Below are 22,740 nucleotides of genomic sequence, written 5' to 3'. Positions count from 1 at the left end.
CTTTAAAATTTTGTTTGTCACTCAGTTTTAAAATTATAATTGCTTATGTGCCTAATCGTTATTTATCTGAATATGTTCAAAGATAAAACATTAACTCGGATTACCTACATATCTGTACTGTGTAACTCTCTTGTTTAAAAAAGTACAGCAAGGAACTTGTGTTTCACATGATTGTATATATAATGGTTGATAGAATTAGTTGTTTCAGCCTGTTTTTCTTATTTTTACTATTTTATGACTATTTCATAATGACTGTGTTATATGAAAATAAAATCTGTTCATCCACCTTTTTCAATAATTTTAAAACTGATACTTTACATATATATGTACACAAATATCTATAACAATGTTATGTATTCATATTTTTAAAATTATATAATTATTTACACAATAATAATAATTATTATTACTTTTTTTTGAGATGCTGTCTCCCTCTGTCACCCAGGCTGGAGTGCAATGGCATGATCTTGGCTCACTGCCACCTGTGTCTCCCAGGTTCAAGTGATTCTCCTGCCTCACCCTCCTGAGTAGCTGGGATTACAGGTGTCTGCCACGATGACTGGCTAATTTGGGTATTTTTAGTCGAGATAAGGGTTCAGCAAGTTGGCCAGGCTGGCCTCGAACTCCTGACATCAGGTGATCCGCCTATCTCAGCCTCCCAAAGTGTGAGTATTACAGGCATGAGCCATGGCACGTGGCTGCTATTTACACAATAATGATGTGCATAATTACCTTTAACAGTGCATGAAAGTTATTTTTAACACAGTTACCATACTAATAGATTTTGTTGTCGTTTACCATGATTTAATAAATTCATAAATTATCTAATGTTTGAGGATTTAGGTCATTTCTATAAACTGAAAATTACAAACCTTGCTAGAAGTTGAAAAAGTAAAAATTTATATAAAAATCACCATTTATATATTAATAGATATTTAAAAATTATAAAATTTATAAAAGCCAGATTATCCTAGGAAAAGATGAAGTGGCTGTCTTTTTAATTAGTCCATGGCATTGCAAATTAGTATGTTTTCTGAAGTGTCATTTGATCAGCATTATGCTTCAAAAAATACATCCAATAAAGTTAAGAAAAGGTAATCATAGATACTTATGTGCAGACTTTTCCAGAAATGTTGTTCTTTGAAAACTGCTTCAAACACTTCTTAAAATGTTGCATATTATCTAGGTAAGTGTAGAGAAGAAAGACTTTCTAGCATTCTCACTTCTCAGTAAAAATTCAATTCTATATTTTGTAGACTGCCCTGTATTAGACAGAAATAAACAATAAGCAACTTCTGAGATGCATATAAAAGAATAGAAAATAGTTGCAAATTGTATCGTTAGAAGCTGAAAAATTTATCTATTTTACTACAACTGTGTTACCATGCAGGATAGGTAAGAGAGAAAAAGCAGTATGTCCTTGCCTAACTGAAAAATACCCTGTCATTCAAGTGAAAATATCAGACATTTATTGATTACCAATTCTGTGCTCAAAACTGTTCTGAGTGCTTCACATGTTCCAACTTACTTAATTCTTACAACAACCCTATGAGATAAATAATATTTTACACTGATTTAAAGATTAAGAAAGGTAAGAACAGGAAACTTTAATAATTTGCCCATAGGCATACTCTAATGAAGTAGGAGAGCTAGGGTTTGAAACCAGGCAGTCTCTGAAACCTGTTTTCCTTTCAGTGACATGACATATGTTGCCAAGTATGTTCCTAAGCCACCAAATTACATACGATATTTTTGGGGGATGCTTATTGCATGCTGGCAGAATTGATTGAAAGTTCTCAAATCTTTCAAGTAGTCCATTTTTTTTGAATAACAATATGCACACGGTCCCACATCTACCATACTGTCCAACTCTCTATCAATGACATGACAAAAAGCCTGTGAGCATGCTCAGCCAAACCGTGTAACAAGGGCATTGTGGAAATCCTAGTGTGCAGTGCAACTCTTCTTTTCAAAGCACAGAATGACTCAGAGGGTCTCATGTGTGCACTATTCTGATCACTCACAAAATGAGTGCCTACTATGAACTCTCCTTACTGCTAGAGATTGAAGCCAAAATAGTAACAAACCTGCACATTCTGCATATGTATCCCGAAAATTAAAGTAAAAAAAAAAAAGTTAAAAAAAACAAAACAAGACTAAGTCCTTAAGGAGCTAATAGTCTAGTTGATGGAAAGGAAGGGACAGTCATCCTAAAAGTCTTCCTAAAAGAAACAATACCTAAGCTAAAACCCAAAGGATGAGGGTAGTCTTATCTTTTCTGATAATAAAGTCTATGTGACAGTAGTTATCATGAGAAAAGATTTCGGGACGTGGCATGGTGGCTCATGCCTGTAATCCCAGCACTTTTGGATGCTTAGGTGGTTTGACCAGTCAAGCTGAGAAGTTCGAGGTCAGCTTAGGCAACATGGTGAAACTCCATCTCCACAAAAAATAGAAAAATTAGACAGGCATGATGGTGCACGCCTGTAATCTCAGCTACTGGGGAATCTCAGGGTGGACAATTTCCTGAGCCCAGGAGGCAGAGTTTGCATTGAGCCGGGATTGTGCCACTGACTCTCACCTGGGGGACAGAGTGAGATCCTGTCTCATACACACAAGAGAATATTAGTTCTGTCCTCTTGCTGGCTTGATGTCCTTCGGTTACATCTAGGCCAGAATGCTTGATGAAATGCAAATGTGCCTATATTCCTACCTGCTTAACCTCATTATGGGATTTTGATAAACTACAAGAAATTAGTTACACTCCTCTCAATGTCTTCCAAAACGTAATTGATGTATTTGGTGCTCAATGTACGAATTGTTCCTCCCACAAATGCGTTGGATTCTAGTAAGGGTGAGTTCTTTGCATTTCTTTAACTTGCCACAATCATCCATACTTCTATTATTTTGTATAACATGACTACCTTGTCAGTGAAAACATAAATAAATGAAAGTAGTTTGAATTGCTGTGGCATTGCCCAGTAGAATTGATGACCCACAAATTGTATAACCCAGACATTCCACCTATCAGAAGATACTGTCAGGAAAGAAAATCTATTAAGTGTTTGCATTAGGAGACATGTTCACAAAAATCAAAATACAAAAATCATTCCAAATGTACAACAGCAGAAAATGAATAAATATATTTTGTGATGCACCGTTTATCCAACTTTGGGTTATCCACTACAAACTCACTCTTGATTGTTTACATAAATAGATCTGGATCCTTCAAATACTTTTCCTTTGCCATGTGTTATGATGTCAATCTTTGTGAATAGAAAGCTTTGGAGAGAAATTCCAAAAAAGCGCTTCCAATCTGCTTTGGAAATGACACCTCCAGTGTCTGGCACGGAGGGCATACAGGGATACACCAATGCCCAGATTGTGTAGTTCAGGCTGCTGCTGTAGCACCCACTTCCTGAAGTTCACGGGGCCCACGAGAACTCAGCAGCCACGAGCTTCTCCTGATACTGCCCTTTTCCATATTTGCAGTGGAGCCCGTCTGGCATGACATTTCTTCATAAACAGCTTCACCAGTGGCCCAGAAGGCAAGTCTCTGGGGAGCTCTGAAGTGTGGATTTAAAGCAAGTTTTTCAAGAGCAACAGCACAGCGACTTCTAAACATTCAGTGAGGCTGAGGGGTGAGGGGAATCTTCATTGGCTCCTCCAACTTCACCCTGGAAACAATGGCAATTCCTTATATGTGCTCATCACATATTATTTAGACTTCTCCTTACATTCTACTAGACAATATTTCCTTGCTCAACTGCTGTTATAATTAATCATTCTTTATATTAACTTTCCCTATTCACATTACTATATGTTTTCTCTGTCTTGATGGACCCTGAATCACCACTATTACCTCAGGATACAGAAAGGCCTCTAGGCCAGATGGGGGTGTTTCTAGATTATGAATGTGGCATGATTAATGTGGCCAACAATTTTCTCATTTGTAACCTGTCAGGTTCTTTCCCTTACCCTCTTATACCTTTCCTTTGCTTTGGACTCACAGAATCAGGGATAAGTCAGTAACTTGACTAAAGGTTTCAGAAACACCAGCTTCTGAAAATGCTAACCTACTGACTACTTGATTTTCTTTATCTATTTCTAGAAACATTTTCTATACCATTTTTAAAAGTGTAGAGATATACATTTGTTTGATTTTCTTTGAATAAAAATACTCTCTCTTAGAATACTGTGCATGTCTTTTCTTTTATGCAGTGTCTTTTCTTTCCCCTTGATCTCTAAGCCAGCCCAGGTAAATAAATACCTGAGTGTGTTTATGCAAACTGATGGGCTAATGCAAGAGCACAGGTTTCTTCCCCTGACCTGTTATTTTCTTTTCTCTGTTCCACACCTGCTAAGTCCCATTTCATCAAGTGTAAGTTTCAACATTTCTTTAGGGAATTCTTTCTTTAGCTCCTGGACTAGATTAGGTTATTTGTTGTATAGACTCAGAAAATCTTATACTTTTCTTTGTAAAACTCACAATGTAATATTGGGCTTCTTTTCTGGTTTTCAAATTACATGAAAAGAATTGTGTTTGTACCACACACAGGTATATTCCAATAAAGTACACAATGCTTAAGATATAACTGATATTCAATAATTGTCTGTTTGAATAAAAAAATGCACAAAATAATTGATAAAAACACATGAAACTACTGTTTAAAAGGCTACCAAATTTATTCCTGTATTTCTGTTGATTTTGGCTACTGAATGCAACTAAAATCAATAGGGATATTGAGAAATATTATTTAATAAAGTTGTAAATTGGACTGCTTATCAAATCGATAGGCTCAGCAAATTTTCTTTAGCTCAGGCAAACTATTGATGGACACAGATCTTAACAGAATGGAAATGATACGGATAAAAAGACTGAAAATCTGTAAGGTTTTAGTAATTTCACTGATGGCATCCTACAGACACAGTTACCTGGAAACATGTCATTATCAGAATAGAAAGTAAGACTCACTTTTTGCTTCAGAAAATACAGAATACTCAGAAGCCTCACTACATTTTAATACAATTCCAAATTTATTTAGTTCTTTGAAATTTTAAAAATACATGTGCATTAAAATATCTTTATTATCAGAAATACCTATATTTTTTATCATATTAATTGTATATGAAGCCTTTCCTTAAGTATCAATTGAGAATTGGTTCCAGAACTCCCCACAGATACCAAAATTCTTGGATGCTAATAAGCCTCAGATGTCCTTACATAAAATGGTGAAGTATTTGTATGTAGCTTAAGCACATCCTCCAATGTACTTTAATTATCTCTAGATTACTTAAAATACTTAATGCAATGTAAATGGTATGTAAATAGTTGTTACACTGTATTATTTAGGGAATAATGACAAGCAAAAAAAAAAAAATCTGCACATGTTGAGTACCAATGAAACCATCCGATATTTTTTTTCCTGAATATTTTTCATCCGTGGTGAGTTGAATCCATGGGTGCAGAACCCTATCACATGGAGGTCCAACTGTATATCAAATATCAAATTTCATGGTGTATTTTCTAGCATTTAATTTAATTACTGGCAATATGGCACATAACAAATACATCCAAAGTTTTTGACATGTAGTTTTTGAATTTATTTAAAGCAATCCAGTAATGCCTCCTTTAATGAGGATTGCTGAAAGCAAAGTCTAAAAAAGGCTGACGCCATCTATAAGCAGTAGGTCTAATCCAAAAGTGTAATGACAGATGGGTTGCATAATGGGTTATTTCAATGATAGGATTAATGCAAACATACAATTCTGTAGTCATTTATATTTTAATAGTATTACACTCTTTTAACCATCTTCATCTTGTATAGAATCTCATTGTATATTAGAGTACTACTGTTAGAGCAATAAGGAAGAGTGGATAAATACGGCCAGTTTTTTGTTATTGTTTTGTTTTGTTCTATTTTTGAGAAAGGCTCTCACTCTTTCTCCCAGGTTGGAGTGCAATGGTGAGATCACAGCTCACTGCAGCCTCAACCTCCCCAGATTAAGCAATCCTCCAACCTCAGCCTCCCAAATAGCTGGCTACAGGCTGCACCATCATGCCTGAGTAATTTTTTTTTTTTTGGAGAGACAGAGTCTCAATCTGTTGCCCAGTATTGTCTCAAACTCCTGGGCTCAAAAGATCCTCTTACCTTAACCTCAAAAATTGCTAGGACTATAGGCACAAGCCACCATGCCAGGCTTAAATACAGCCAATTAAACTGAAGTTTAAATTATTTGTGTTTCATTCTCTTTCATTATAAGAATAATCTGTGTCTTAAAATGTGTTCTTGAATATGAAATACTTTATGATTGCACCTTCATAAGAATAGTTCTTAATGTTTAAGAATAATTCATGAAAATATGAAAATTCATTCATAAAAAATGACTAGAATTAATAGAAGGAATACTAGATACAGGCAGTGGATAATCAAATTTTAAGTGCATTATCTTATTCTGTCCTCACAATTATGAGAGAAAGTGATCCTCCCACCTCAGCCTTTCAAAGTACTGGAAATAAAGGCAAGAGAGACCATGCCTGGCCTAAATATTGCCAATAATTTAAACTTCAGGTTAATTGGCTGTTCTTATAAGCTTGTGAGAGAAATATATTTCTCTTATAATTGTGAAGACTGGATGAGATAATGCACATACAACCTCCACTGATAGGGTAGAATCTCCACCCCAGAACAGCAGGTCTAGGGTTGTTATGCCCGTTTCCCACTGGTTGTATCTCCCATCCCTCAAAGGATAAGACAAAACACTGGGGGACACCATCCCCCTACCTACCCCAGCACAGACTTGTTCAGTGTGTGTGAGTGCTAGAGAAGCCACTGTCAACTCCTTTGCAGTGATGCAGAGATTCATCTAGGAGGACTGACAGGCCAGAAAAACTGAGAGCTTTGCTCAGTGCCTCACAGTAATGATTGATTTTGAATTGGTCATGAAAAGGTACATTCCCAAGGGCATTGTCAAAAACAACGGAGACCTTGGTTAGAAACATTAAAGAGAAGCTTGGAATCTTTAGCATGCTTTGTAGCAACAAATAAACTTCTGACAGCCAGTCAGAAGTTTACCAGAGAAAACCAGGCAAAGAGAAAGCCAAGAAAAGATGTCTTAGGGTCCCTAATTTCTGGAGCTCCGGATCTGTTAGACTGCACGTACTCTAGAGCAATCAAGGTGGAAATAGTCAAATTTGTAAGCATTCCCCAAGCTAACCACTGATTCGTCAATAAAGAGCCTTTAGCCCTACTGACTGAAGAGCTAAAGCACAAATGCTGAGTGAACACTGGGTGAACAATAAATTATTCTATTCCAGGGAGTGATTCCTAGAAGCTAGACTTAAAAATAAATTCACAATCATCTCTTGTGATCTGGAAACCTGACCAAGGACTGCCTTAGCAGTAACCAGAGAGAGGACCTCTGAGCTGTTAGTCCACTGAATGTGGGATGTAACTGTAAACTTCCTGACCAGTGAAAGCTGTCTCCAAGCCACACATACATTCAATGATAAAGGATAAAATCTAACTGGGAGGGTTAGTCCCAACTTTTGAAATACAGAGTTTGGTAGAAATAGAGATAAGCAAATATGGATATTCCTGACTTTAATGTTTAACTGAATTTATGGCAAATATTTATCATCAAGAATATGTTCACCTCAGAAGCCAAAAGTGTACCTACTCTCAAATGAAATTTGCATATATATATGTGTGTGTGTATGTATATATATTTCAAAGTAGTCATTTATATATTTTTTCAGTTTGTAAGCTAATTTTCCAAGCACTGTTCTTTTATCTGTGAAGTATGTGTGTGTGTGTGTGTGTGTGTGTGTGTATATGTGTATATATATATATTCTAGTGAAGTATAAACCAAAGTACTTTCCACATAAGTGACTTGCAGATAATTTTATACAATATATATTTTTAAATTTCAAGTTTTATTTTAGATGCAGGGGGCACATGTGCATATTTGTTACATGGAAGTATTGCATGATGCTGACGTTTGAATACAGATCCTGTCACCCTGGGAGTCAGCATAGTACTCAATAGGTAGTTTTTAAAAAACGTATTATTATTATTTATTAATGTGGAGAAGAGCCTTCTAAAGGCAGCTGCAAATGTCCTTGTCATGCAGAGGCAGCAGTGGTCAGGAGCTCTGCTGACCAATGCTTTAGGTGCCTATTTACAAGCATGACATTCTGAAAAAAATGGCAGGAAACTTCAGGAAAAAAAAAAAAAAAAAAGAAAATGCTTTTCTTCCAAAGTAGGTATATTCTGACACTCACATCTTCAGGCTGTTGCCCCTGTTGGAAGTGAGAGGATGGCTGGTTTCTGGCAGTGTGACACCATGTGCACGCTCCTAGGCTCATGGAGCAGACTGAAGAACTCCCTCCAAGACAAGCTTCCCACAGCCCTCCCCTTTTTTTCTTCAGAAAATGTGTATCTTTCTTTTCAAGACACCACTTAAAGTCTATTTTGTTCCTACTCCTAGGAACAGTCAAAAAGAGCCCCATACTGGTCATTTTATAAATTAATGTAATTTTAAAGCAGTGAGACATTAAGGCATTATTTGTCTCTCTGGCCTTGTTCCTTTTCTGCATACTGCAATCATTCAAGGACACCTTACAGTCTACCATGTCCATGACACCACTTATGACTAGTGCCTAGAAGACTGAACATCACTTGTGCCCACGTGCAGATAGAGAGAAAGCCGTCCGGTCACATTACCACTTTTGTGGAAGGCACTCTTATAAAACTCATCAGCCAGGTCTGCTATTATAAACACTGGGTCAAAACTGTGGTTGACTTCAAAGTGTTCTCAGAAAGTCTGATAATACACTATTAAAAGACAATTTTCCATCTGAAAACCTGAGTGGTGGCAACCTTCAATTGGCCTCTGCATTTCCTCTGAGCTGAAGCGTCCAAGAGATGGGATCCTTTGCAAAAGGAGTTCTAACTGCCACTACGGTTGTTAGAAAACATGAAATAATCCCTCTGCTCTCCAGGTTACTGAAAGCTATGCAAAACAAGATTGTTTCTTACTGACAGGGAGGAAAAAAATGGGTAAGAAAACTTTCAAGGCATAAATAATATAAAAGGCCACACATTTTAAGATACATTCATATGACATTATACTATAAATAAATAATGATTATCTCTGATTTGAATTAAAGTCCTTCACACAGTTCATTCACAGGCCTGTTTTGTGCAGTTACTTACAGGATTGAAGTCAGAACATCACTGGTTGTTTGCACATCCTCCGGTTTCCTGGGGCTGCTGGAGGACCCCTGAGTGACTGCCCAAAGGAACACCAGGAGGAGGCCATGTTGTCTTTTCAGCACAGTCCTCTGAGATAGGTGGCAAAATAAGAGGATTCCAATGTAAAGTGTTGCTGTCCATTTCTGAAGAGACACAACTGTCTCCTCTGATGAACTCTTCTGGATCTTCTATGTGATTAGAGCTGACATTGTTTCTATTATCCTGGCAGCAAGTATGCTGAGTAGAGATTGGTTCCACGTTGTTCTTGATGCTCTCCTGAGGTAACTGGCCACAATCAGGGACACAGAAGCCAGGCACATGGGCATCTTCATTTGACTGAGGGGCCTGATTCCCACACCATACTGAGGACAAGGTGCCACCCTAGAGACCACAGGAAGAGGGATACTGCTAAAATTGCTATTAGTTTTGATGAAACAGCTATTGTTGTTTCAACAATTTTGACAGTTAACACATTCCAGAGGGTCAATCTGAGGTACCACTATGTACATTCCACCACCGTTCACTAGATAATGAGGCTGTTAAAAATCCACGTGTCCTGATTAGAGAGTTGATGTGCCCAGAGTAAAGTCCTCCATTTAAGCTCCCATTCACAATTACATTGATTCCATTGAGGACCTTATGGTGAAGGTGGGAACAGCCACTGCTGACTGTCATGGCTCAGGAAGCCTCCATGAACATTTCCATTTATCTCATTTGCTCCTGAGACAGTGGTGTATTCCACCATCTGCCCATTAATATCTGATCCCTGGTAGAGATATGCCAGTGGGTCATATTTCTGTATGGTATTCTACTGGTGATTCTTCCACAGGCACATTGCAATAAAAAGCCACAAAAATAAGGACCATGACACCCAGCATACGGTCAAGGATCAGATACAACATGTCACTGCTTCTGGCAGGGCTGGTTGCAGGCCTCACGTTTCCTTCATTTCTGAGGAATTCAGAGGGATACTCAAGCCTTTCGGATACTCAGAAACCCCAGGAACACGTTTTACTGTAGTCTTGCAGATCTTCACATTGCTAAACTTACTCTTCTCCTTCACTGAAGTACTGCATTTTAATGCCATAGGAAGTTTCTGACAGCAGATGGCCAATCTTGTGCCACTCCTTTGAGTCTCCTACTACATCCCTCTTGTAATCACTGTCATTGTCACTATCTGATGATCGGCAATAGATATAAAAGAATGGAAGTGTTACTGTTACTTCATGGAATGTATGTCCACTTTAGCACTATCTGGGTAACACTGACAGCCTCTGTGTATGCAATGTGAGTTCCATTACTGGATGGTTGAAAAAATGACTGGGGAACCCAGCCAACTGATAAGGACAAGACTCTGGACTCCTAAAACTCCCTTCCTAATGATGGATAGCAATGACTTTCAATTTGTATGTTGAACCCGTTTCTAAACTATGAACTTCCATGGATATTTTGGAAGCAAGGATATCTTCAGTTGCCACTAGTCAATCACTGGTCCTCATCCTTTTATATTTAACTTTGAAGGCAGTGATTGGAGAAACCCAATTTTCCAGAAGAATCCAAGTGACATAGACCAATGTCTCTGATGCATTGGAGATAGCAAGGCCATCTGGTGCCTCTGGAACTTCGCTGTGCCTTCAAGAATCTGTAAGTACCACTCCAAAATTGTTTGCAGCTTCTGAAACAACAGGATACTTAGGGATGCCCATGGGTGGAGAGAATGCCTGGGTGTTTTTTGTCAATGCTCTTTTTTCTTTGCTGGTTCAGAAGGTAAGCATGACAGTTTGTCCTTCACCTGCTCCACTTCTTGCTACCAGCAAGACTTTGTAAAGACTAGATGGCCCTAGTTCAGCTAAATGGAGCTCATTTTCACTCCCTGAGACTTGAACTGTATGTTAAATTCCTACTAAACCAACCCCATCGTTCAGCTTTTGATATGTCATAAAATACCCATTAATGGATAGCCCACCATTCCCACCTGCCCTCCACATCAGCTTGTACGTATCTGGTGTGTGGGTCTGTCAGGGGATCAGTATGATGCGGGCGACAGGAACAGCGATGCCATTAACATTTTTCTCTGATGCTGATTCCACTGCACTGGGATGTACCTTAACTGGACATGAACTCAATCCAGTTTCTGAACCATCCCTTTTATTTCTTTCATTATTCTGAGTAGCAGCAGAAAGTATGACTGTTTCCACTTCTGTATTTGTTTCAGAAGGAACGACCATGAGAGATGCTTCTCCCTGCGTGGTACTGTGTCCATCTGGAGCTTCCTGTATGTGTTTCCCCACATGTTTCTGAGTCACATCCTAAATATGGAGAGAGCTTGAGTCAACTTGGGACATGAGGAAGTAGCCAGGCTTCAGGTCCAAGATTGCAGACCTTGATAAGTGTGACTTTTGGGACTTAGGTCTAAGGACTTACGCAAGATGGCTGGATATTAACCCATAGCTGTCATAACCAAGGAATGACCGAAACTGGCAGCCCACTGGCATGGCAGGACAGAATGACAAAGTCTCCACCTATCACCTTTGCACTTGCTGGTGCCATGATTATAACTGGTTTGAATCCATTGTCTTTTTCAATTTCAAGTCTTCCAGTAGACTGCATAAATCCAGTCCTATTATCTGCTAAACACTGATACAGCCCAGTATCTTCCATAATAACCCCACTGACTTTCAGTCAATTTCTTGCAATTAGATGTCATGGGGAAGGGTGAATAGGCTGTGCAATATAAAACCAGGTACGGTTGGCAGGTGGGTTTCCATGAATATGACAGGTAACATGTACTGTGCACCAGAGACACTACCTGATCCTGTAGTCCTTTAGAAATGGGAGCATATTCAAGCACATTAACCATGTATGTTACATATTTCACATCTCCAGTCTTGTTTCCCACCATGCAGGAATAGTTTCCAGAGTCCACTGGGTCAATGCTATCTGTGGCAACATAAGAATACAACCTTCTCCAGTTGCTTCCTGGGGCAATATCCTGCTTGTCCTTTAGCCAACACACTTGAGGAGCTGAGACCCCACTAACCACACACTCCAATGTTAGAGGAATATGTGAAAAAACAACTAATACCTGTGAACAAGCAGGATGAAGAATGTCAAAATCATCTGAAGAAAGGTGACTCACAAGGAGCTTTTGGCCAATGGGTTCAACTTTTAATTCATGTGTGACAGGATTATAAGCCGCATATTTGTATGATTTCTTGTCCTCTAAGGATACGTTCAAAATTTAAAGATGTCTCGATGGAAGGATTAAGTAATTCTTTGTGGAATGCTTCAGCCACTTTCCCTGGATTTTAGAGCACACCTCAGCTTTGGGGTTACTCTCTGGTTCACTGCAGCCAATGAAAACAGCACTTTTTTCTTCTGCTGTAATAACATGCTTTGTGGGTGAACCAAAATCACCAAGAACTGCTGTGGATACTGTTACAGGGCCACTTACAACAACATCGACCTATCATTGAAAATGCATTGGTAGTAACCCAAAAGGGAGGAGTTAAGAGAAAAAAATTGCCAAAGTCCCCTGATGAATCTTAATATATTCCATGTTTCTCTTCTATTTTTTACATTATGCGACCTTGAGATATGAGTGGTCACAGGTTTAGCAGAACAATAGAGTTCTATAGGTCCACTAAGTTTCTGGACGGCAGAGAGTGGCTCAGAAATGAAATAAGGTGCCACGTCTGAACTAATAGAAGAGCAGGGAATCATAAGAGTAACATACAGTGTCCATAAAAGGCCAAGATCTGGATGCAAGCACCAGATTACAGAAGCAGGCAGGGCAGACTTCCAGAGTAAAACCCAGGCCTTGGTTCATTTTCCAAAATACTGCAGTCCGGGTAATCAAACACATTCTTTAACCTTGACTCCTTCCTGTTTACTAAAGACTTTGATAAGGGACAGTCTTCATGTTGTCCACAGGGTGTCTCCCAATATGAGAGTAACAGCTGGCTTACATCTTCAGTGATTCAAGTCTGCAACGTGTATACGCTTGTACTTGGGAGGGAAAGCAGAGAAGCCACTTTCTGTACCTAGCCTGGAGTTCACTTCAGTGCTGTAAGCATCATCGCAGTCCTGCTTGTAACAAAGTCCGGTCTAGCAATCTGCCTTTGAGTTGAGCTTTTCTCTTACAAGATAAGCTGTTCAGTCATGCCTTGATTTCAGGTCTCTCCACGGGGCGAGCTAAGCAACTAGAGCTCCTGCGTGGCAGCCAGCTGGGAAAGCCATCCCTATGTCACGCCCTTCCGCGTGCGGCAGCCGCTGTGGTGGCGGCTGAGATCTGAAAGGGGCGCCTCCAGGCCCGCCACACGGCAGAGGAGGGTGTGGTGCTTCGCACACCAGGGCAGAAGCGCTGGGTAGCGCAGGCAGGTGCGGGGGTCCCAGGTCTCCTCGCACCGACAGGGCAGGTAACTCGGTGGGCACAAGGTCTACCAGGAGCAGAAGAGGAGCAGGAGGAAAGATCCGGAGAGAGACAGGCGAGACAGGCTGTAGAGACCGCCCCCAAGAGGTAGTTTTTTAACCCATCCCTCTCCCTCCACCCTCAAGTAGTCCCGAGTCTATGTTTCCCATACTGATGCCTATGTGTGTTCAGTGCTTAGCTCCCGCATGTAAGTAAGAATACATAGCATTTGGTTTTCTGATGCTGCATTAATTGGCTTAGGATTACAGCCTCCAGCTCCATCTACATTTCTGTAAAGGACATGATTTCATTCTTTTTTATGGCTGTGTAGTATTCCATGGTGTATATGTACCACATTTTATTTATACAGTGTGCCATTGACGGACACCTGGGTTGATTATGTCTTTGTTATTGTGAATAGTGCTGCCATGAACATAGGAGTGCATGTGTAGCTTTAGTAGAATGATTTATTTTCTTTTGAGCATATACTAAGTAATGGGATAATTGTATCAAATGGTAGTTCTGTGTTAAGTTCTTTGAGAAATCTCCAGACTGCTTTCCATTGTAGGTGGACTACTTTACATTTCCACCTGCAGTGTATAATAATCTTATGCTATCTTTAGTTTACAAAATTTCTACTAGACTCAGCTCAGGGCTGCAGCCCTGACTGCAGCAGGTGCTGGGGCTTCCCTAAGTAGATACTGTGCACAGGTAAAGAGAGAGCTCAGATCCCAGGGTTGGGAGAAGAGAAGCAGAGGAAGGAGTTAAGGAGAGGGCCACATTTGGATGCCCTGAGGAGGGCTGATAGGCAGATGTAAGGAAGGTGGCACTGTGCTAGTCACTGGTGACATCCTCCTAGTTCCAAAGTCTTCTGGAAAGCATGAAGCCTCACAATTCCCAAACAGGCTGCCGTTCTGCAGGGCATAGGGCTACTATTCTTCCCAGCTTGACTCTCTTTTCTCCCAATAAACATGGGACTCTGAAGCCAGGAGTCAGAAAGAATTATCTTCTACCAATGCAAACTTTAAACCTTCAATTTGTGATTAAATCACACACACATGTGCAGGCACACACACGAGTCTTTCTGTGTAATAAATTGTCCTTAGTTAACACTAGGCAGATCTGTGATCGGTGATCATCTCTGCCCTCCTGGGTAACAAGAATAGTGAATTGATTGGTAAAATTTTTACTCCTGGAAACTAGTGTAAAAACTGGTTCCTAATAAATTTTGCAGTATGAAAATATACTATCACGAAGCAGACCCATGGTTAACAACTTTGTAAAACCAAGATATATCCCCTCGATAAAATACTTGATTGCTAATGTGTTGGCTGCTGGATTTCTCACAACAGAGAATGATTTTCAGAGTTCTTCTTCCCTGCTAAGAAAACATTTCTCTTTTGTCTCCTGGCCTCTATATGTCTGAGGATCCCTTTGCTACGTCATCTGGTAACTTTTCGTTTTATTTTTTCCATTTATAGTTTTGGACCAGCCCATGTCATATTTTCCTCCCATTCCTCCCTATAAAGCTATGAATTTTGTATATAAAAAAAGAAAACGGCAAGAAGAGAGGAAGAGGATATCAGTGAAGAGGATGTCGTGCTGGACACTGTGTTGTTCTTGGCACACACTGCACACAATCGTCACTGCAAACTGCAGGGTGGGTTTTATTCTCACATTTTTCTTTGATCTATCTAATAATGGAAGGGGAGAGTAACACTATCAGCGTACCTCCTCCAGTAAAATGCAGATTTTTTTTTTTTTGAGACAGGGTCTTGCTCTGTTGCCCAGGCTGGAGTGTAGTGGTGCAATCATAGTTCATTGTAACCTCAAACTTCTGAGCTCAAGGGATCCTCCAACATCTGCCTCCCAAAGCACTAAAATTATTTGCTCAGCTATTGCTGGATCTGAGGACCAATTCTACCCTTATATATGCAAATTTTTTCCATAGCTTTACTTATACATTTAGTTAAACATTTTCCAAATTAAAACATCTTAAAGCTAAATAAAGTCCTATTTAATTTTCTATTATTTTATGTTACATTTTAACAGCAAATCAATATGAGTTGCAGTTAAAAACATAACATAAAATAATAGAAAATTAAGTTAAACTGCAACTCAATATGATTTGCAGTTAAAATGTAACATAAAATAATAGAAAATTAAATATAGTTATCTAAATAAACATTAAACAGAAACAATAAAATATCCTTAAAAGAACAGTATTCCTATAATTTTCTTTCTTAATTTTTAAACAACAGAATAAAACAGATAAACTTCACAATTTAACTGAAAACTGATTTACAAATTATCTGAAAACACTAAGCAAAGCCACTAAAACTTTTTCCAGCCACAGTTATGACAGCCAGCCTTGAACAGCTTTGGAGTAACCAACACGTGTTTTGTCTATTCTCAGGTTAGAGCAGCAGGACCCTCAGCTGCCAACCAGTGGGACATGACAATGCCAAGAAGTCTGGGCCACAAATCAGGCCATTGCCCTGAAAATTTGCTGTAGCTGCTTTGGAGCTAGAAACCAGGTTCCCAACACTACCCATGGGCAGAGGGCTTAGGTACCTGGTCAGTTACCTCTCTCACCCCTCTCACTCCTGCATCAAGCAAGGAAATAACCAGGAATCTCAGTCACAGGAGGGCTGCTGTGTATAGACGTCTGTTTGTGGCAGGGGTTCAGGGTGTTCACGCTGCAGAAGACAAGCTGGATTCGCCCTCCACTCCCACATCTACCCAATCAAGGGCTCTGGTTCCTTTCATAAACCTGCCTCTAGTCTTTACCACCTTTCCCTTTTCCTATCCCCTTTCTAATTGCTAGTGAGACTGTGCTGAACCTGCCTGTCTGATCCCTGGACATTACATCCCCATTCTCCAGGCCTCTATTCACCACCAAAATAACATGGTACAAAAATAACATGGTATAAAAATAGACATACAGACCAATGGAACAGAATAGAGAACCCAGAAATGAACCCAAATATTTACAGCCAACTGACCTTTGACAAAGCAAACAAAATTAAAAAGTGGGGAAAGGACACCCTATTCGACAAATGGTCCTGGGGTAATTGACAAGCCACATGTAGGAGAATGAAACTGGATCCTCAACTTATATAAAAATCAACTCAAGATGAATCAAAGACTTAAATCTAAGACTTGGAACTACACAAATTCTAGAATATAACATTGGAAAAACCTTTCTAGATGTTGGCTTAGGCAAGGATTTCATGACCAAGAACCCAAAAGCAAATGCAATAAAAACAAAGATAAATAGCTGGGACTTAACTAAAGAAATTTTGCATGGCAAAAAGGATGGTCAGCAGAGTAAACAGACAACCCACACAGTGGGGGAAAATCTTCACAATCTATACATCTGTAAAAGGACTAATATCCAGAATCTACAATGAACTCAAACAAATTAGCAAGAAAGAAAAAAAAATCTTAACAAAAAGTGGGCTAAAGACATGAATAGACAATTTTCAAAAGAAGATAAACAAATGGCAAACAAACATAAGCAAAAACGCTCAACATCACTAATAAGGAAAATAGAAATCAAAACCACAATGTGATACCACCTTACTCCTGCAAAAATGGCCATAATCAAAAAATTTAAAAAAAAGATGTTGCCATGGATGCAGTAAAGAGGGAACACTTCTACACTGCTGGTGGGAATGTACACTAGTACAACCACTATGGAAAACAGTGTGGAGATTCCTTAAATAACTAAAATAGAACTACCATTTGATCAAGCAATCCCACCACTTGGTATCTACTCAGAGGAAAATAAGTCACTATAGGAAAAAGATATTTGCACACACATGTTTATAGCAACACAATTTGCAACAGCAAAAATGTGGAACCAACCCAAATGCCCATCAGTCAACAAGTGGCATAGATAGATATTGTGACATAGATAGACAGATAGATAGATAGATAGATAGATAGACAGACAGACAGACAGACAGAGGGAGGAGTTCTCAGCCATAAAAAGGAATGAATTTGGCATTTGTAGTGACCTGGATGAGATTGGAGACTGTTATTCGAAGTAAAGTAACTGAGGAATATAAAAACAAACATCGTATGCTCTAACTCATAAGTGGGAGCTAAGTTATGAGGATGCAAAGGCATGAGAATGACACAGTGCACTTTGGGGACTCAGGGGGAAAGGATGGGAAGTGGGTGAAGAATTAAAGAACTGCAAATTGGATGCAATGTATACTGCTCGGGTGATGGGTGCACCAAAATCTCACAACTCATGTAACCGAACACCACCTCTTCCCCAATAGCCTATGGAAATAAAAACATATTCCAAAAAAAAAAAAACAAAAACTGTTCTCAAATTTTTCTCAGTCTGTAAAGAGGCAGATCCCCAGCAGGTGGTTTCATTGTGGTTCTTCCTGTTGGGGGCTGCAGGTAACTTGGAACCACTCAATTTACTTAAATCTGAGCTGTGTCCACTCACTATATTCTTCATTTGGTGCATAGATCATAGACCGCTTAAGACAGAGAAGGACCTTCTCACTCTGGATTAGCATAGTCCTGAGGTACCTGTCAAAATCTGATATCCAGAATTCCTTTAACTGGGCAATATCATACCTAGTAATCTTTCAGAGATAATTTCACACAGACAAGGGCATATACAAAATAATGTATTTTGTAGCATTATTTTCAATAGCTAAATAAATAGCGTATAAACTGAATATTTTATGACATGAGTAATAACTTAATAAAAATACTATATACTATTCAACACCATTATATAAGTGAAGATATTAGCAAATATTGATGTAGCCTATTTTATCTTGTGTGTTTTTAATGAAGTGATTTATTAACATTTTAGATCCAATTCATGCACCTGGCCACAACCACCACTATAGAACAATTCATACTACTGAAGAATATAAAATTACATATAAAAATGTACTGATATTAGGCACACAGTGAATAATCTAAGAAATCAAAATTTTAATTTATTAGCATTAAAATAAAAATGTTAATTAAAATGTACATTGATTGAATTATGAATGACATTTTCAGGGCATTCTTTCCTTATGGGATGCTGCATAGTAAATCTAGAATAAAACCATATTTATATTTTTAAATACTTTTGTAATATGTCAATCTGGCTAAATTACAAGAATGTAAGAGAGGAAAGCAGCCATTTTGTAGACTAGACACACTTCTCCCAGTTATTCAAGCAAATACTAACCTAGGTTGCTACTGTGAAGAGATTTTGTATATGCAATTAAAATTCGTAATCTTGACTCTAATCTATGGAAATTATCTACTTGGATCTAATTTAATGGCTGGCTGTTAAAGGAAGTTTTAGGCATTCCTTGAATAAAACTGCAAACAGAAAAATTTCTACATTGATCCTGACTGCCTGTGGACAATATCTTTGTCCTGTGCCAGTTACATTTCTGCCTGCTCCAGTTTTTTTGTTTGTTTGCTGCTTTTCCCAGAACGACTGCCTTACTGATCTCCAACTTGCATAGTCAGTCTCCATAGTAATATGTCATTATTTTCTTTATTCTCCCTCCCTCCCTCCTACCGGTTCTGGTTCTCCAGTTGAACTCTGACTGATACAAGACTAATAGATTTATTTATTTTCACTATTAAGATAGTTTTATATAATTTCTTCATTACTCTGCATATCATTCTTTGGCAGACTAAGCTAATCTCACTAATATAATTTATATTCACTTCAAAAAATAACATAAGTGGACTTTCTTTTGTTTTCTAGGGAAGAACTTGAATAAATGGCAAATCCTCACATCCTTGGTAAATGATGTTGTTATTTGGAACTAAGAAATGTTTTTCTGGAAATTATTATTTAGAACTAACAAATGTTTTCAGCCATCTCTGATAGGTGAAGGGACTTAATGGCAGATAATTTATAGGGCATTTGGTTATGAAAATTGAACTCAAAGATATTAGTCTTATATTTGATTTTTATTATTTGAATTTTCAGAAAATGGTTAATGTCTGTGGTTAGGGATTTGTTTGTTCTGCAGATGTATTAGTAATCCTCTATTAAATAATTTAAACAGAATTGTCATTGGTCTCTTGATCTCATACTGCTCAGTTATATAATATCTTGAGAAGAAATACACTTTATACACTTTTCTGGGAAGATCCCATTATTCATGTATGTATATGTATGCATGTATCTTTTTTCTTTTTGCAATGAATGTTACTCTGTATCCTGACAAAGCTAATAGCCATATCCTCCTACTTGGAGATTTGCGAAGTGTGAATGTTGGACATTATCCTCAAGATCTGCCATGTACAACTCCAAGATCCAAGTGTTCTCTTCAATGAGAATTCAGATGTTCTCAATGTCTCACTTTTGGCAGACATTACTTGGAGAGGAGAGACTCTTGAAATTGGGCTTTTGGTGTCTGTAATTATGACTAGAAAGGGAAGAATAGGAATAATGAGATAAATTATGTGGAGATATTCTCTCCTTAGATTGTTAAAGAGAACTTTCACTACAATCTATTTATCACTTCCTCACTTTTATTTCAATATGTGCCACAGTCTTTCAGTCAGAAGAATTTCTGGTTAATGGAAATGGAACTGTGAACTTTGTTAATATTGTTCAGTTCCCTTTTATATAGCACTCCTTCTCTTTGTCAGGCCTGTCTTTTACTGCAGTCATTTCTGACCAGAAACAAATCAGGAAATTGTCCATCTACGGAGTAACAGAAGTACCTGAAAGAGCCCTTCTAGTGTGTGTGTCTTCTCACATAAGATGCATGGCTTATATCTGATTAAGTTCCTTTCAGTTTAATGAAAGCACATTTACTATAATACTATTGGACATTTTTGGACATACTTATACTTTTATTTTATTTTATCGAAACAGAGTCTTGCTCTGTTGGAGGCTGGAGTGCAGTTGCACAATCTCGGCTTACTAGAACCTCTGCCTTCTGTATTCAAGTGATTTTCAGGCCTCAGCCTCCCCAGTAGCTGGGATTACAGGTGAGCATCACCATGTCTGACTAATTGCTTTTTGTACTTTTAGTAGAGACAGGGTTTCAACATGTTGGCCAGGCTGGTCTCAAACTCCTGTCCTCGAGTGATCTGCCTGCCTCGGCCTCCCAAAGTGCTGGGATTACAAGTGTGAGCCACTGCACCTGGCCTATTTATACTTTTCAAAATGTGCTTGTATATAATACTTATTCATTTTATGAAAATCATCACTCATGATGCATATCGTATTGCTATTCTATGTGAAAAAGTGCTTATTAGTCATTAGATTAAGGCAAATTAAAATCACAAGATGAACCACTAATCACCCATAAGTGTGACCAGAATTTACCGAGAGATTTATTACCGTGTGTTGACAAAGATGCTGAACGAATGAAATTTTAGTCATACGTGGGGGAATGTAAAGTTATACAACCACTTTGAAAACATTTAGGGAAATCTACATAAAGTATTCTTTATGACCACTCCTAAATATACATCCAACATATATACATTGTCTTTTTTTGTACAAATGGGGTCCCACTATGTTACCCAAGCTGGTCTCAAATCCCTGGGCTCAAGCAATCTGCCTGCCTTGACCTCCCAAAGTACTGGAATTACAGGCTGCATTCATATATTAATTAAAATATGTGTACAACAGTACAACATTCTTCATACCATTGCTGTTCATAGTATACTAAAATTTAAGTTAAAAAGTTTATCTCCAGTAGAATGTCTAAATAAACTGTGATATAGTCATGCAAATAAATTTTATGAAGCAAAGAAAAAGAATGAACTCTCACTACTTGCAAGACAATTAAAGAATATCAAACACCACTTTAAGAAACGAATCTGGACAAAACTTATTCTTAAAGAATATTTAATATTGAAGAATATTAAATATTAACAACAGACAAGTTCTATTCTATCTAAAGATTTTTCTTCTTTTTCCCCACTTTTTTCTTTACCTCTTTTCAATGTATCTAAACATTATGTCACACACAAAGACCTGGACCTTCCCTGTCTCTTCTTCCCTATCTCCACACTGTAACAGAAGTCTAAACCACTGCAGGAAGATCGAGAAACATAGCTTCCCTTAAGGTACTGGTAAAAATTTGTTCCAGCTCATAGATGGGAACAAGGAACTAAAAGATGGGAAATAGCGTAAGTATGTGTTAGATTAAAACCTAGAACCGAAGGCAGAGCAAGATCACTGAGAAGATCCCATTCACAAGTCGCAGAGATACAGTATCTGCCTATAACAGAGACTTAATCAGAACTGTTTCGTGTATTTGTGTGTATATTTGTGTAGTTATTTAACCTGATCATAGAAATTGCAATTTTTAAATAATATAGAATATTCTGTAACCCAAATAACCATAACCATAAATTAAAGGAAAATGTTAGTAAATTCCACAGTGTTAAAATACACACAAGATCTATATTGATTATGATCTTAAGGTCTTTTATACAATATATATATGTGTGTGTGTGTTTATGTGTGTGTGTGTGTGTGTGTATATATATATAGGTATATAAAGATTCCATATATATTAATGGCTTCTTTATCTATTTGATACTAAAAGTCCTATATAAATGTTTTCTATATTGAGTGTGTTTCTACCTAAGGTTTCTAGCATCTGTTTTAACTCTTAACTTTATAACTTTGGTTCCTATACATTTGGTATATAGCTATTTATAATTTATAATTTTTTATTGCAAATTTTGATAGCATTAAATTGTCACATTGAAAGTTGTTGGTTTAAATTCTACTTACTTTCTTATTAGATTCTCAGATCCTTATTTCTTAATGTCTCCATCTTTCTAGCATAATTTTGTCCTTCTCTTTACTTGCAGTCTTTCTGAATTATTTTGCTTTAGGTGTCTTTTTTTTGTATATAGGACATAGCTGGGAATTTTATTTGAGCTTATAAAAGTATTTTTTATCTTTTAATAGGTAAGTTAAGACCTCTCACATTTATTTTATAAATAGTGCATGAATTGAACATGTCTAATATAACTAATAAGTACAAAAAAGATACTCAACATCATAGTCACTGAGAATATTTTAATTAAAATCACAATTACATGCC

At 37.8% G+C, this 22,740-nt stretch overlaps 1 pseudogene; it reads right to left on the bottom strand.

Moving 5' to 3' along the window:
• Positions 1–9,237: 9,237 nt before the first annotated feature.
• On the bottom strand, positions 9,238–18,165 carry LOC100424652 (cell adhesion molecule-related/down-regulated by oncogenes pseudogene; annotated as a pseudogene).
• Positions 18,166–22,740: the final 4,575 nt, after the last annotated feature.

The sequence above is a fragment of the Macaca mulatta genome, chromosome 14 (assembly GCF_049350105.2).
Source record: "Macaca mulatta isolate MMU2019108-1 chromosome 14, T2T-MMU8v2.0, whole genome shotgun sequence".
NCBI lineage: Eukaryota > Metazoa > Chordata > Mammalia > Primates > Cercopithecidae > Macaca > Macaca mulatta.
Note: the sequence above shows the minus strand (reverse complement) of the source record. Positions and strands in the feature narration are given on the sequence as shown.